Here is a 12,003-nt window from a genome sequence, read left to right on the forward strand (position 1 = left end):
TAGTCATTACATCCAGATATACTAGGCGCAGTCTTTTCTTTATATATATATATATATATATATATATATAATATATATATATATATATAGACCATACGATACCAGTTGCAACACGACATCAAGGGACAGCACGCATGTAAGTAAATCATGAATTTTCTATATTTGATAGAAGACACAAAAATCGACATTTCGGTCCGCAGTGGGACCTTTCTCAAGGTGGTGCCACTGTTTGTGTCTTCTATCAAATATAGAAAATTCATGATTTACTTACCTGCGTGCTGTCTCTTGATGTCGTGTTGCAACCGGTATCGTATGGTCTGTTATTGCTTTATGGGATAAGCACCAAAACTTATTTACTTGCATATGGTGTGCCGGCTGTGCATTGGATTCTATATATATATATATATATATATATATATATATATATATACCGGTTTAGGCATTGAATATCTAGGAGAGTACAACAAAAAAGAAAAGGTGCTTGGAAAAGCGCTTAAGCTTGATATATAATATTATTAAGTGTACTCAAATAATTCAAGAGTGCAGAGCAAACTCATACATATGAGCCAAGGCTGCCAGGAAACAATGACTGAACCAGATCATGTTCGTGGTATAGTTTTTGTCCCTTGCCTTTTTAGTAGTGTTTATGATATAGTTTTGGTCCCTTGCCTTTTTAGTAATGTTTTTGTCTTGTTGTGTATGTTCGGCGTTTATTGTATGTTAAGATGTATTTAAACTGTTTACTGATTGGTTGGAATTGAACCAATCATAGCCGTTGAATGGGTACAAGTATTTGGACCTATCACATATTGCTCTACCCTGAGGAAGTGATAAAACGAAATGCGCAGGGTCAGAGTTCGAGGCTATCGCGGAGAGGCGCATGCGCAGTGTTTCAAGCGTGGTGCATATTTCCAGCTATTCAACAAGTGGCTACCTTTCCCCGACAAATGCACCGGTGTTTTGGAACTACAACGGAGTGAACCGGTGATATTGGGACGATCTGCAGACATCTCCCGGTGATGGAGGAGAGAACAGGAGCTGTTTGCCACAGTTGGACTAGTAGACACGAAATCCAGGGGGAGCATAGGGAAGAAACAAAAAACAGATCTAAGTGCAATGGGAATATGATTAGAGAAAATGGGTTCTTTGAATCTTGGCTCCTAAAGAATGGCTACTTACAAGATGTAAGAATAATAACAGCAGTGTTGACAATCAGTCAGTGGTAGATGTTTAAGTGTGGCAATCATCAGGGCGGTTCAGGTACTCAGGCGGGTATGTCCCAAGTAAAAGAGAGAGAACAAACTTGCATAGCGCAGATCAACCAAGGTATAAAAAACTTTTATCTAGGTAAAAAATGCACTCACAATATATTGAATAAAAACGGGCATGTCGCACTTATTAAGTGTACAGGATTATATCATCAGCCAGCTGGCTCACCATCCCAAGACTCTCCGTCCTCCTCCGTCTCTGCCTCTGCTCTGCTGCGTTCCTGCACGGCTCGGCGTCTGACGTCAGATCCGGTGTCGTCTGTTGGTCAGGGCTGGACCTTCCGTGACTCCTCTCCAGACTGCTCTGTAGGAAAGACTCCCACTCAACACGTTTCGCTACGTTCTCACGTCGGCTACTGCCACAGTTGGACTCACACGCTTGTTTACAACACTCTGTGTTGTAAGTAGGATTCTTTTTTTACCACCAGATCATCGTCAACACACCATCTCCATTTTATGGACCTTAGTTGTCTTTTAATACTTATATTTTTAATAAATTAGCTTCATTGTTCATACAGCTTGTGTTTGTTTTTATGTTTTATGTTGTTTGTAGTTGGAGTTTTATGTGTGTTTGTCCCTGGTAATGTTGATTGTGTGTTAATTTTTAATTAGCAGTACAGTATACACTATGATTTTTCTTTTGTGTTTGATTTCACATATCACGTGACGTTATCCACGGAGCCCCAAGCTGGTCCAGGTATACAGGATTGGACTACCATGCCATCCTTCTACTACATTTGGACATTTGTTTGGACTTATTCTTTGATGTGCCGGTTTGCATCTGTTTTTTTATATCTAGGAGAGTACAATACCCAGTCATTTTAGATTTTATCCAAACTTTATGGCATTACTGTTCAGTTAAAATAACTTATAGGAGAGTGTAGAACATAAGGCAGTCTTACCATCAAAAGGTTCGGGGGCGGGGGGGTGCTTGTGAGATGTCAAAGGTGATGGATACATGTAGAGGAGCTCCTCTGAGATTGCATAAATAGACCATTATGTCACGGGAGATCAGGTACTTGCACATTTAAAACCGAGATCATATCACTGATCAAAGCCAATAAGTAAAATAAATTGTAATTTATTCCATAGAAACAGGCAAACACACATTGAATTACAATAGACAGAAGAAGATACACTTATTGGGGGTCTGAGGTTGACAAACTGACATTCCTAGTTGAAATAAAGTCTTTAAATCAGTCCAGTGCTGAAGTGAGGACTTAGAAAATATTCCGGTTTAAAAAGTCCTGCAGCCTTTTTCCTTGCAATCTCCGCAAGGTGTCTCTGGGTCCGGTCCGACCCTTTTTTGCCCTTAAGGCAAATTGGACTTCTGAAATCACTTGGGAACATATAGAACCACATAGGAATACATGGAACACAAAAGAGAGAACAACAACAGAGAGACTTCTGGGATGGCGACTAGCTGTCTTATACACTTTGGGACAGGCACAGCTTGTCCTCCAACCCATGGCATGGGAATTTAATCTCTAACCACTCACACACTTTGCCAGGTTTATGAAAGCTGGCTCCTATGACTTCAGAACAGTGAGAGAGCATGTGCACAAAACGCCATCTTGCTCATTTACCATTCAGAGCCCCCTGTAGGCTGGGTGCCTCTAAGTCTAGGAAAAGTGACAACTGGCCAGGATGGTCTGTATTTCATCACAGGAATTAGGACACTTAACTCAGCTATCCTGTGTAGAGGGCTTTCACACCTCTGCCAACATGTGTGACTTTGATCTAGGGACCTAGTCGTAGACTGCATGGCTCCACACACTATTAGCCATAAGCCCCCCTCTGAGTCTTGCAGGACAAAAACTCTGCCTGATTTAATGCATAAAGTTTAAACATATTTTAAAACACTGCTGCTTAATAAAATATACTTTTATACTCTTCTTTATTAAAATGTGCTGTCTATTTGGTGTGGGAGATAGAGTGAAAACTGTAACTGTGTTTTTTCCCCACTAGCCATATCTCTGACACTCAACAAATAAACTTCTTATTTTAATAAAAACCTGCTTAGCCATAGCTTAATAAAACTCTCTTAGTTTTATAAATGACTGTAGCATCCTTGAACCCCTATACCAGAGTTAGGGTGACCTGGGCAGCCCCTCCTGTTATATTAGGGACCCCCTGACTGTTTCAGATACCCTTTTCCTCCCTGTGCCTCCTTTTACCTTTTCTGGTCTGTGCTGAAGCAGGACCTCCTAGTGGTGAGTTGCAGGAACGCTTTTCATGGTAGGGTTTTTACCGGAGCACTGCGCTTCAATAAAACTCCTGGTCCCAGCACCCCAGGAAAGGCGAAACACAGAAAAAACTTTATTGTTGCATAATTTGCACACAGTCACAGTAATACATGCACAATACACGGGTCCAAGAGCTGACACTCTAGGACCCCCAAAATACAGTTCAGGGGCAACCAAGTGGGCTTAACCTTTATTATAAAGCCCGGTTACCCCCTCACCATCACACATTATAATACCCAATCCAGACTAAAAATATATGGAAATAACATTTCAATTAGTCTGAACTGTTGTCGATCCAGAAAAAATGCCTCCAAACTGCCAAAAGAATACCACACAGGAGGTTCCCCGATTGTTCAACAGAGGCCAACTCCTCACTTTGGATACAGAAAATGTCGGGGCCTTAAACCATGATTGGATACGGATCTAGGGAGAAGAGAACCAAAGCCATTACAAAAGACATTAAACGCTCATTTCAAACAGAACTGAATAAAGCAGTGCTGGAAGGTTATAGATAGCCACGTTATCGAAACGGACCTCGGCCCTCAAGCAGAAAATGGGTCGGTCAAATGAATAGTATAGATCGTAATATTAGATAAAAAATAATACAATTTTATTTCATCAAGATATAATTCAACACAATATAAGATTAAAAATATATATATACACATTATAAAAAATTCCCCGTATTGAAGTGGATAGTAGAATATCAATTTTGTCTTGTGTAAACCTACTGTACAGTATACTAGGTTTGCTAAACTCCAAAACACTCTATACTGACATCCAATGTATATCTTCAATAGTTCCTATTCAGAGTGTTCGACAAACCTATACATTTGCACGCCCCTGGCGAGTGGATTTAACATCGTGGCGTGCTCCTATTGGCCCAAGCAGCACACGTGTGATACTAGGTGGCGAGTAGATTTTTTTGTTCGGCGAGTAGATTTTTTGGTGATTTGTCGACCACTGCCTATTCATATATATTAAGTCCAATTTGGATCTAGACTATATTGGTGTTCCTCTTTCATAATAATAATAATAATAATAATACGCAGCACATCAGGGTTACTATCTGTATATAGTATTGATTAAACATATCGCTGGCTACATATGGCTGCATGTGTGTTACAGCAATTGCCAGATTGGAAAGCAGCTATTGCCTTGGCACTTAATAACAACAAACACGAACAATGCTAGTTGTTACAATCATATATCGAAGGCAGATATATACAAAAGTTGTATATTATATCCTAACTTGGAACGTTGAAAATAGTGAGATTAATATACCTTTTGTATATCTGTCTGCCTTGGATATATGATTGTAACAACTGGGATTGTTCATGTTTGTTGTTATTAAGTGCCACGGCAATAGCTGCTTTCAAATCTGGCAATTGTTGTAACATACATGCAGCCTTATATTTGCTTTTACATTGCAGGAAGCAGACCCTATGATATCACATCTACTGGCTACAATATGGGATATAGCCAGTGATATGTTTAATCAATACCATAACTATAACATACGGATAGTCACCCTGATGTGCTGCGGCATATTAATATTATTAGGATAGAGGAACACCAATATTGGACTTAATATATATGAACAGGAACTATTGAAGATATACATTGGATGTCAGAATAGAGTGTTTTGGAGTTTATCAAACCTATTATAGGTGCAGAGCCACCAACAGGGGGTGTCTGCCGGGGATGGTGTCCCGGGCCCGCTGGCTGGGGGGGGCCCGGCCGGTGCCGCAATTTCCCCCGACCTCTGGTCAGGCCCTGCTGCCGGTCGCTGCCAGGGCCCCAGCTCACAGCTGCCTGCAGGTCCTTTCCCCTCTCTGTCGTATGGTGACATCTGTGCGTCAGAACTAAGCTTGGCCCAGCATCCAGCATGCCGCGTGCTGATGTCAGGGAGCCCTGTCGCAAGCTCGCAGTGGAAGCTAGGCAGCATTGAACAGAGAGAGGAAAGGTCCTGCAGGCAGCTGAGAGCCGGGCTCGGCCGCAACCAGCAGTAGGTCCTGGCAAGAGGTCAAGGGAAATTTGCAGCGCTGGCCGGCCACCCCCCCCCCCTCTCCCAGCCAGCAAACCTCGCAGACAGTGGGCCAAGGTAAGTCTGTATTTTTATATGTATTGGGGGGGGGGGCTTGGGGGAATTTTTGTATGTATTGGGGGGGCTTGGGGGTATTTTTATATGGGTTGGGGTATTTTTTATACTGTATGTATTGTGGAGGGTTGTTTTTTAATATATATTGTTTGATTTTTTTAATGGATTGTTCTCTTTAGATGTATTGGGGTTTTTTGTAGATGTATTGGGGTCTTTTTTATATGTATTTGGGTGGGTTTTATATGTATTGTTATTTTTTTTATATATGTATTGTTTTATATATATATATACATATGTGCGTATATGTAGCCCTGTGACAGAGTCACTGACTCAGTAGGCTGGAACAGTGAAGTAAGTGTGCTTTCCAGTCCACAGAGCGTTAATTCCTCAAAGAGAAGCCAACAGCAGCTGCTAACTAATGGAGTTAATCAGCCTGTCTGAATGAGGAAGTGTTTTAAAAGACACTGGAAGCTGCTATACTGAGAGTCAGTTTTCCCCAGAGAAGGGGGGAGATAGAAGTGCTCCCCAGCTGCGGAAGTTGGGACAGAGGAGGTCGCTGGGCTCAAGGTGCGGCTGAATTCCCCTAGGAAGAAAGGACGCAAGGCCATGCTGAAGCAGTGACATCTACTCCAAAGGAATGACAGATAAGAAAAAACACTTTATTGTTGTATGCAGAGACTGTGTTACCTTGTTCCATATGTCAGTGCATGTTTTGGCTTGGGAACCAGCTTAGCCGTACAATTTGCTAAATCTTATCAATAGCTATTCTGGTTATATCCCTTTTTTCTAAAACGTTTTTTAATGTGTCTCAGAATGATCACGTGGAATGAATAGGACTTGAATTAAATGTACTGCTTTCATACAGTACCTGATACTTGTTTTAGGTATTGCTACACACACATTAAAACACAGTCAGTTATTCTACTCATTAATGTTCTGCAAACAATCACATTTCAATAATAAACCCATATATTCATAATGTTTACACTAAAGATTAATAATGTGTTACATCTTACTATTAGCATGTTTCATTTTATAATGCCATTGTGAAAGCAAAGCTATTGACCTACAGTACATAGCTATTCTGCACACAATTGAAACAAACATTAATATGCTATTATGTACATGTTATTTATATTATGACATGTACATAATATCATGTGATATACAATGTAATAATTGGCAAATTATTTCTGTTTCATAGAACATTACACAAATACAAGATCACTTAAAGGTAAATGTTTGCAGAACAATATTTGAATACTTTATTATTGTTAAAACATCAATAGTCTACAGTATATTCATTGTATAAAATCTATACTTATCTGTTTACACCACATACAGTACACACACCATTCTTTGAGAGTCACAAAACATATTCCTAACGCTAAACCCAAACGATAACATTCTAGTTACAATTGTTAATGACACATCTTCCTGTCCCTGCACTAAAACAGCCACAGGCGAACATTTTGCACACACATGTAATAGACCTGACTAAAGGAAGACAAAAATAGTGCACATGTACTGTGTTTAATGGCAATTTTATTTGACATTACTGAAGTGGGTAATGGGGGTTGTTTCCTCAGGGAGGTTGTGTAGGCCTCCCAGAGGGGGCGGGGGTAGGGGTTAACCCTTTATTACCTGATCAGTAAGTAAAGCATTGCATGCCAATGTTTTCCTAGCCACCACAGTGACAATGGGGTGTGTGCAGTGTTTGTTTGGATTGACCAGTGTCAACCTGGCTCATCAAGCATACATAAAAGTCTGCTGCACTGACTGCAGGGGATCTCTAGCACAGAAAAAGTCTGTGCTGCTAGAGAGATCCAAGGGGAAGAGAGACTCTCTGTTCCAAGCAGCATTGGTCCCTAGAAACTGCCAGAGGGATCACCCCACAGACACAACCACAGACTGACACATGGGGAGCACCCTGCCTACAGGTACCTCCCTTTGGACTTGTCAAAGGTGGTAAGAGGCCTAGTCTCCCAGCCCTCGGATAGGGACTTCTGAAGTGTTAGTCAGTCCCCTGGATGGAGTTAGGCCTGGTTGTTATTTTCTGCTCAAACTTTGTTTGCTGATATGAAGCTGTTTTCTGTTTAAAACTGCTGGCTCATAAAGCCAGTGTTTATGTCTCCAATAAACGTCTCCGTGTTTTACTCTCTGTGCACATCTCCTACAGGGAGTGTAGGGAACTAGAAGCTGTTTCAGATAGCTGGGACCCTGGTCATGTTGTGCTTTGAGTGACAACAAGCCAATCTTGAAATACATTTGCCATATACAGGCAGCCAGTGCAGAGAACGGAGAACAAGTGTCATATGGCAAGAATGGGTCTGCTTAGTTAACAACCTGGCTGCAACGTTCTGCCCCAGCTGCAGACGGCGCAGCGTTTTTTTATGAAAGACCCATGTAGAGTGCTTTGCAGTAGTCCAGGTGTGAGGACACAAAGGCATGGACAAACATAGTCAGATCCTCTATGGGGATCAAGTGCTTAATCCTGGCTATGTTCTTTTGGTGGAAGAATGAAGATTTGATCACGCTGATACCTGATGTTTAAGGGTCAAGTCACAATCAAGGACAACACCAAGATTCCGCACATGGACAGGGTTTATCAGCTGGGAGCTCCCACGCTTAAGGCCAGGGTGTTGACCTAGCTGCAGTCTTATTGTCTTCCGACAGTGAGCATCCACCACGAGCACTTCTGTCTTATCAGGATTCAACCTCAACCAACAGGCACTCATCCACTCTAGGAGCTCAGATAAACATCTATTGAAAACTGATAATGGGTCCTTAGTGTCTGGTGCAAAGGACAAGTAGAGATGAGTGTTATCTGCATAGCAGGGATAACCAGGCCATGTTGTTTGATTATGTCATCTAGTGGCAGCATGTACATTGCGAACAACATAGAAGATAGTATAGAATCCTCTAGCACTCCACTTGACAGGGCATTGGTGCAGAGGAGTACACTCCTGAAGATATTCTATGTGACCTGCAAGTGAGAACATATCTGAACCAGCTGAGAACAGTGCCACTAAGTCCACAGAAATACTTCAGGCACACCATTAAGATCCCATGGTCCACGGTATCAAATGCTTCGGAGAGGTCAAGATCGAAGAGTCACCTCTCTCTCGTCATCAGGTGATCATTTAGCACATGAACCAGAGCTGTTTCAGTACTATGCCATCTTCTGAATCCTGACTGGACTGGGTTATAAATGTTATGGATGATAGACAGCTTTCCAGTTGGGTTGCACGATTTTCAATGACGTGATATAACCAGATGCTTTCTTATCCTGTAATTTTTGGTCCCTTCTACCACCCCCTCATCCCCTTTGTCCCTTTTTCTTCTGTACACTCAATCTCCCATTTAAAAAAAAAATATATATATATATACCACTCGGGGAAGAAGACCACAGGGTCGAAACGCGTTGTGGTGTAGCGCAGATCAACGTTTCCTGTAGCTGCCATTTGGACCAGACAAGCAGAGGGACTTTCGGAGTCTGATCTCTGGTGTTTCCCTCCATTCTGCAGTGAGAGGACCTCCCATACACCTCTGGTGCCCCAGATCATATATCAAAACTAAGTATAGTGTAGCATTGGCGCTCTCATGTTGGGTCTTTGATAGTGAGGGGGGGTGGGTTACAGCTAATACTCTGGTAAGGTGGATTTTCCCTTTGCCTTTAACTAGTACACATACAGTTTGAGTATTTTTTATTTTTCATCTGGGCTGTTCACTGTGTTTTTTCTGGGGTTCTTTATCAGATATTTGCTGGTTTAGGGATCAACAGGGCAGGCTTTCTTGCAGTCTTTAGATTTTGACCGGCCGATCATTGGCTATCCTGGGAACTTCTGTACCCAGAGTGACCTGTATTAGAAGTGATATCTCCTGCATTATTTGCCATCTCTGTTTTTGTGTCCCTGTACTGCTGTCTATATTTTTGGGTCCATATGCTTATTGTCTATAGGAGAGATTTGTTTGGTCTGTTTTCATTTTGGTTTTCTATCTTGTGTTTGATGTAGACTCATAATAAATTTGTATTTTGGTTATTACATTTGTCTGCATCTGATTGCATTTATTATTAGATATGTCTGAGTGTTTCTAACTGGGGTTCTTGTGTCTTTTTGTGTGATATATATATACACACAGATTTACAGTATTGAAAAAAATTACAAAGTTAGGACATCATTCACCCAACACTGTGTATTACTAAAACATTATATAACTGGAAACGTTAAAAAATAATGAAAAAAGTTATGGTGTTTTCAACCTGACTGGTAATTGCACAGTAGAGAGATAGACAATTGGCCTGGTGTTTTGGTTCTAAATACATTTTGGGGTTTGGTTCTAAAAATCTTTAGGGTTTTGGCAAGAACAGTTCTGATTTCACACAACCAGGTTACCCCATGTCTAATGCATGTATACAGTATGTGTTTAAAATAGTCCAACAATGAATTATGTATTTTTCTCAGCATTAATGGAATGCACTGGGTATTGTTTTAGTTCTTTCTGAAATACCAACCTACTGTAGTTGTGCCCTTGGCTGGAGGATGAACACACATAGCCATGTGAACAGTGACTCTACAGCAGAGGTGCGCAAAGTTTTTGGGCTGCGCCCCTCTTTGTCCCGATCCCAGCGCTCACGCCCCTCCTCTCGAGTGACCCAGCGTCAAATGCCACCGAGGGTCACGTGACCCCGCAGCGGCATTTAACGCACGTTGCCATGACGACGCGTCACATGACCTCGCGGCGTCATGGCAACGTGAACATAAGCCGGCTGCATCCCGGTAAGGTGAGGTTGCAGAGGCCTTGCGCGGTCCCCTGGCATTTAATTTAAATGCATCGGGGAAGAGCGCGGGGCCTCTGCAACCACCCACACCCCCCAGAAAAATCCTGCATCCCCTGTTTGCGCACCCCTGCTCTACAGTATGTTGCTCTTATGAGAACACAAGAGTTGCTGCACTATACAGCAAGCTTGTATGGCCCCCTGGTGGATGTTGTAAATGTGTGTGAGAGCATGCCAAGAGACCCGTGGAGCATTAAAACAGCAGGTTAGTAACGACAAGCACATAATCTACTAATAGCTGCAAAGCAATAGCCCCAGCTCCGGCTCCACACTGCTGTATTGGGAGACTCACAATAACCTTCTTGGCGTGTGCTGTTCTCAGGCTTCAATCTGTAGAGAAGGCTTAGAGCGACCAAGGTAAGGCTCTGTTTTTCATATGTTACTGTATATGAACCATGATGCTGAAGGAAGGCAGACAATAGGAAAACCTGCAGACTTAACATCCTATTTGGATGTGTATGTGCTGTAATGCGATGTGATACAGCACATGCTGGCTTTTAAGCACAATCGTAAATGACTTTGTGCATGACAGTTTTTGCAATATATGGCACTTGCATGAATGTAATTTTACATTCTGGTAAGAGTTTAATAGATGGATTTGTCAACGAACGTATATTTATTGTATAGCTCTGTCTATTTATGTCTTATTTAAAAGGTGCTCATTCGCTGCAATCTTGCTGTTTCATCACTTCATCTTAAAAACGTGTTTTTGTATGTATAGCTTTGCCCATTACAAAACAATCTTCTCAATGTTATGTTTAACACAGTTATCCCTGGGATTTAGCTAAGGCAAGATGCAGAGCATTGGCTAGCTTCAGATAACTGCAGGCATGTATGTGATCTCATCTAACGGTAACTAAACCCCAAGTATGCTTTATCACCATTACTGGGATTGGCAATCGGCTATCATCATAACAGGTTTGAAGGGCTGACGGTCGAATACTATGCCATGATGCATTTCTTGCTGCTCGTTCTCTCCTATAATAAAACTGCAGTTATGGAATTTCTTTTCATATGAATATTCATTCACAGCCCATTTTAATTCACATTCTCTCCAGCTGTAATAAAATAAAGTTCCTCTGTGATAGGTGCTGAATCCAGGTTATCACCGCTAATCCCAGTGGGCAGCTGATTATTTGGAGAAACTGTTGTGTGCACACATGCACTTGTTGCTTGCAATGAGAGATAATATTTGAGGGATACTCATTGGTATCCAAACGTGACAGTTCATTCTTCATAGGTGCTCAGTAGGTGCATCTGCGTGGACAGACCAGATGTCCGGGAGTTGCAGATCCTACAGTATAACCTACTATAAAAACTATTGCGGAAGTCCCACATGTTTTAAATGCTCATTGAACCAGGTGGCTGGTTCATCCCACCTTGTCTCCACCTTACCATCTCACCCCTCCATTTCCAGTGAGGTCACCATGCAATGCAGTTGGATGTTAAAGGAGCAATCCAGAGATCAGAGATCTCTGATGCTAGCAATGAATGGGATGCAGTGTCCCTAATCAGTGTGTAAGAGATGTGTTCAGAGGTATGCAATGG

The 12,003-nt window shown here is 41.7% G+C and overlaps 1 protein-coding gene across 3 annotated transcripts in view; it reads left to right on the forward strand.

Moving 5' to 3' along the window:
* The first annotated feature begins 10,645 nt into the window (after nucleotides 1-10,645).
* RAP1GAP2 (RAP1 GTPase activating protein 2) overlaps nucleotides 10,646-12,003 on the forward strand; it is a 693,938-nt gene continuing 692,580 nt past the window's right edge. For all 3 annotated transcript variants that reach the window (XM_075594386.1, XM_075594388.1, XM_075594392.1), the window contains exon 1: nucleotides 10,646-10,812. The gene's annotated coding sequence lies outside the window, so the exon portion shown is untranslated. The remainder of the gene's footprint in view (nucleotides 10,813-12,003) is intronic.

The sequence above is a fragment of the Ascaphus truei genome, chromosome 3 (genome assembly GCF_040206685.1).
Source record: "Ascaphus truei isolate aAscTru1 chromosome 3, aAscTru1.hap1, whole genome shotgun sequence".
Classification (NCBI taxonomy): Eukaryota; Metazoa; Chordata; class Amphibia; order Anura; family Ascaphidae; genus Ascaphus; species Ascaphus truei.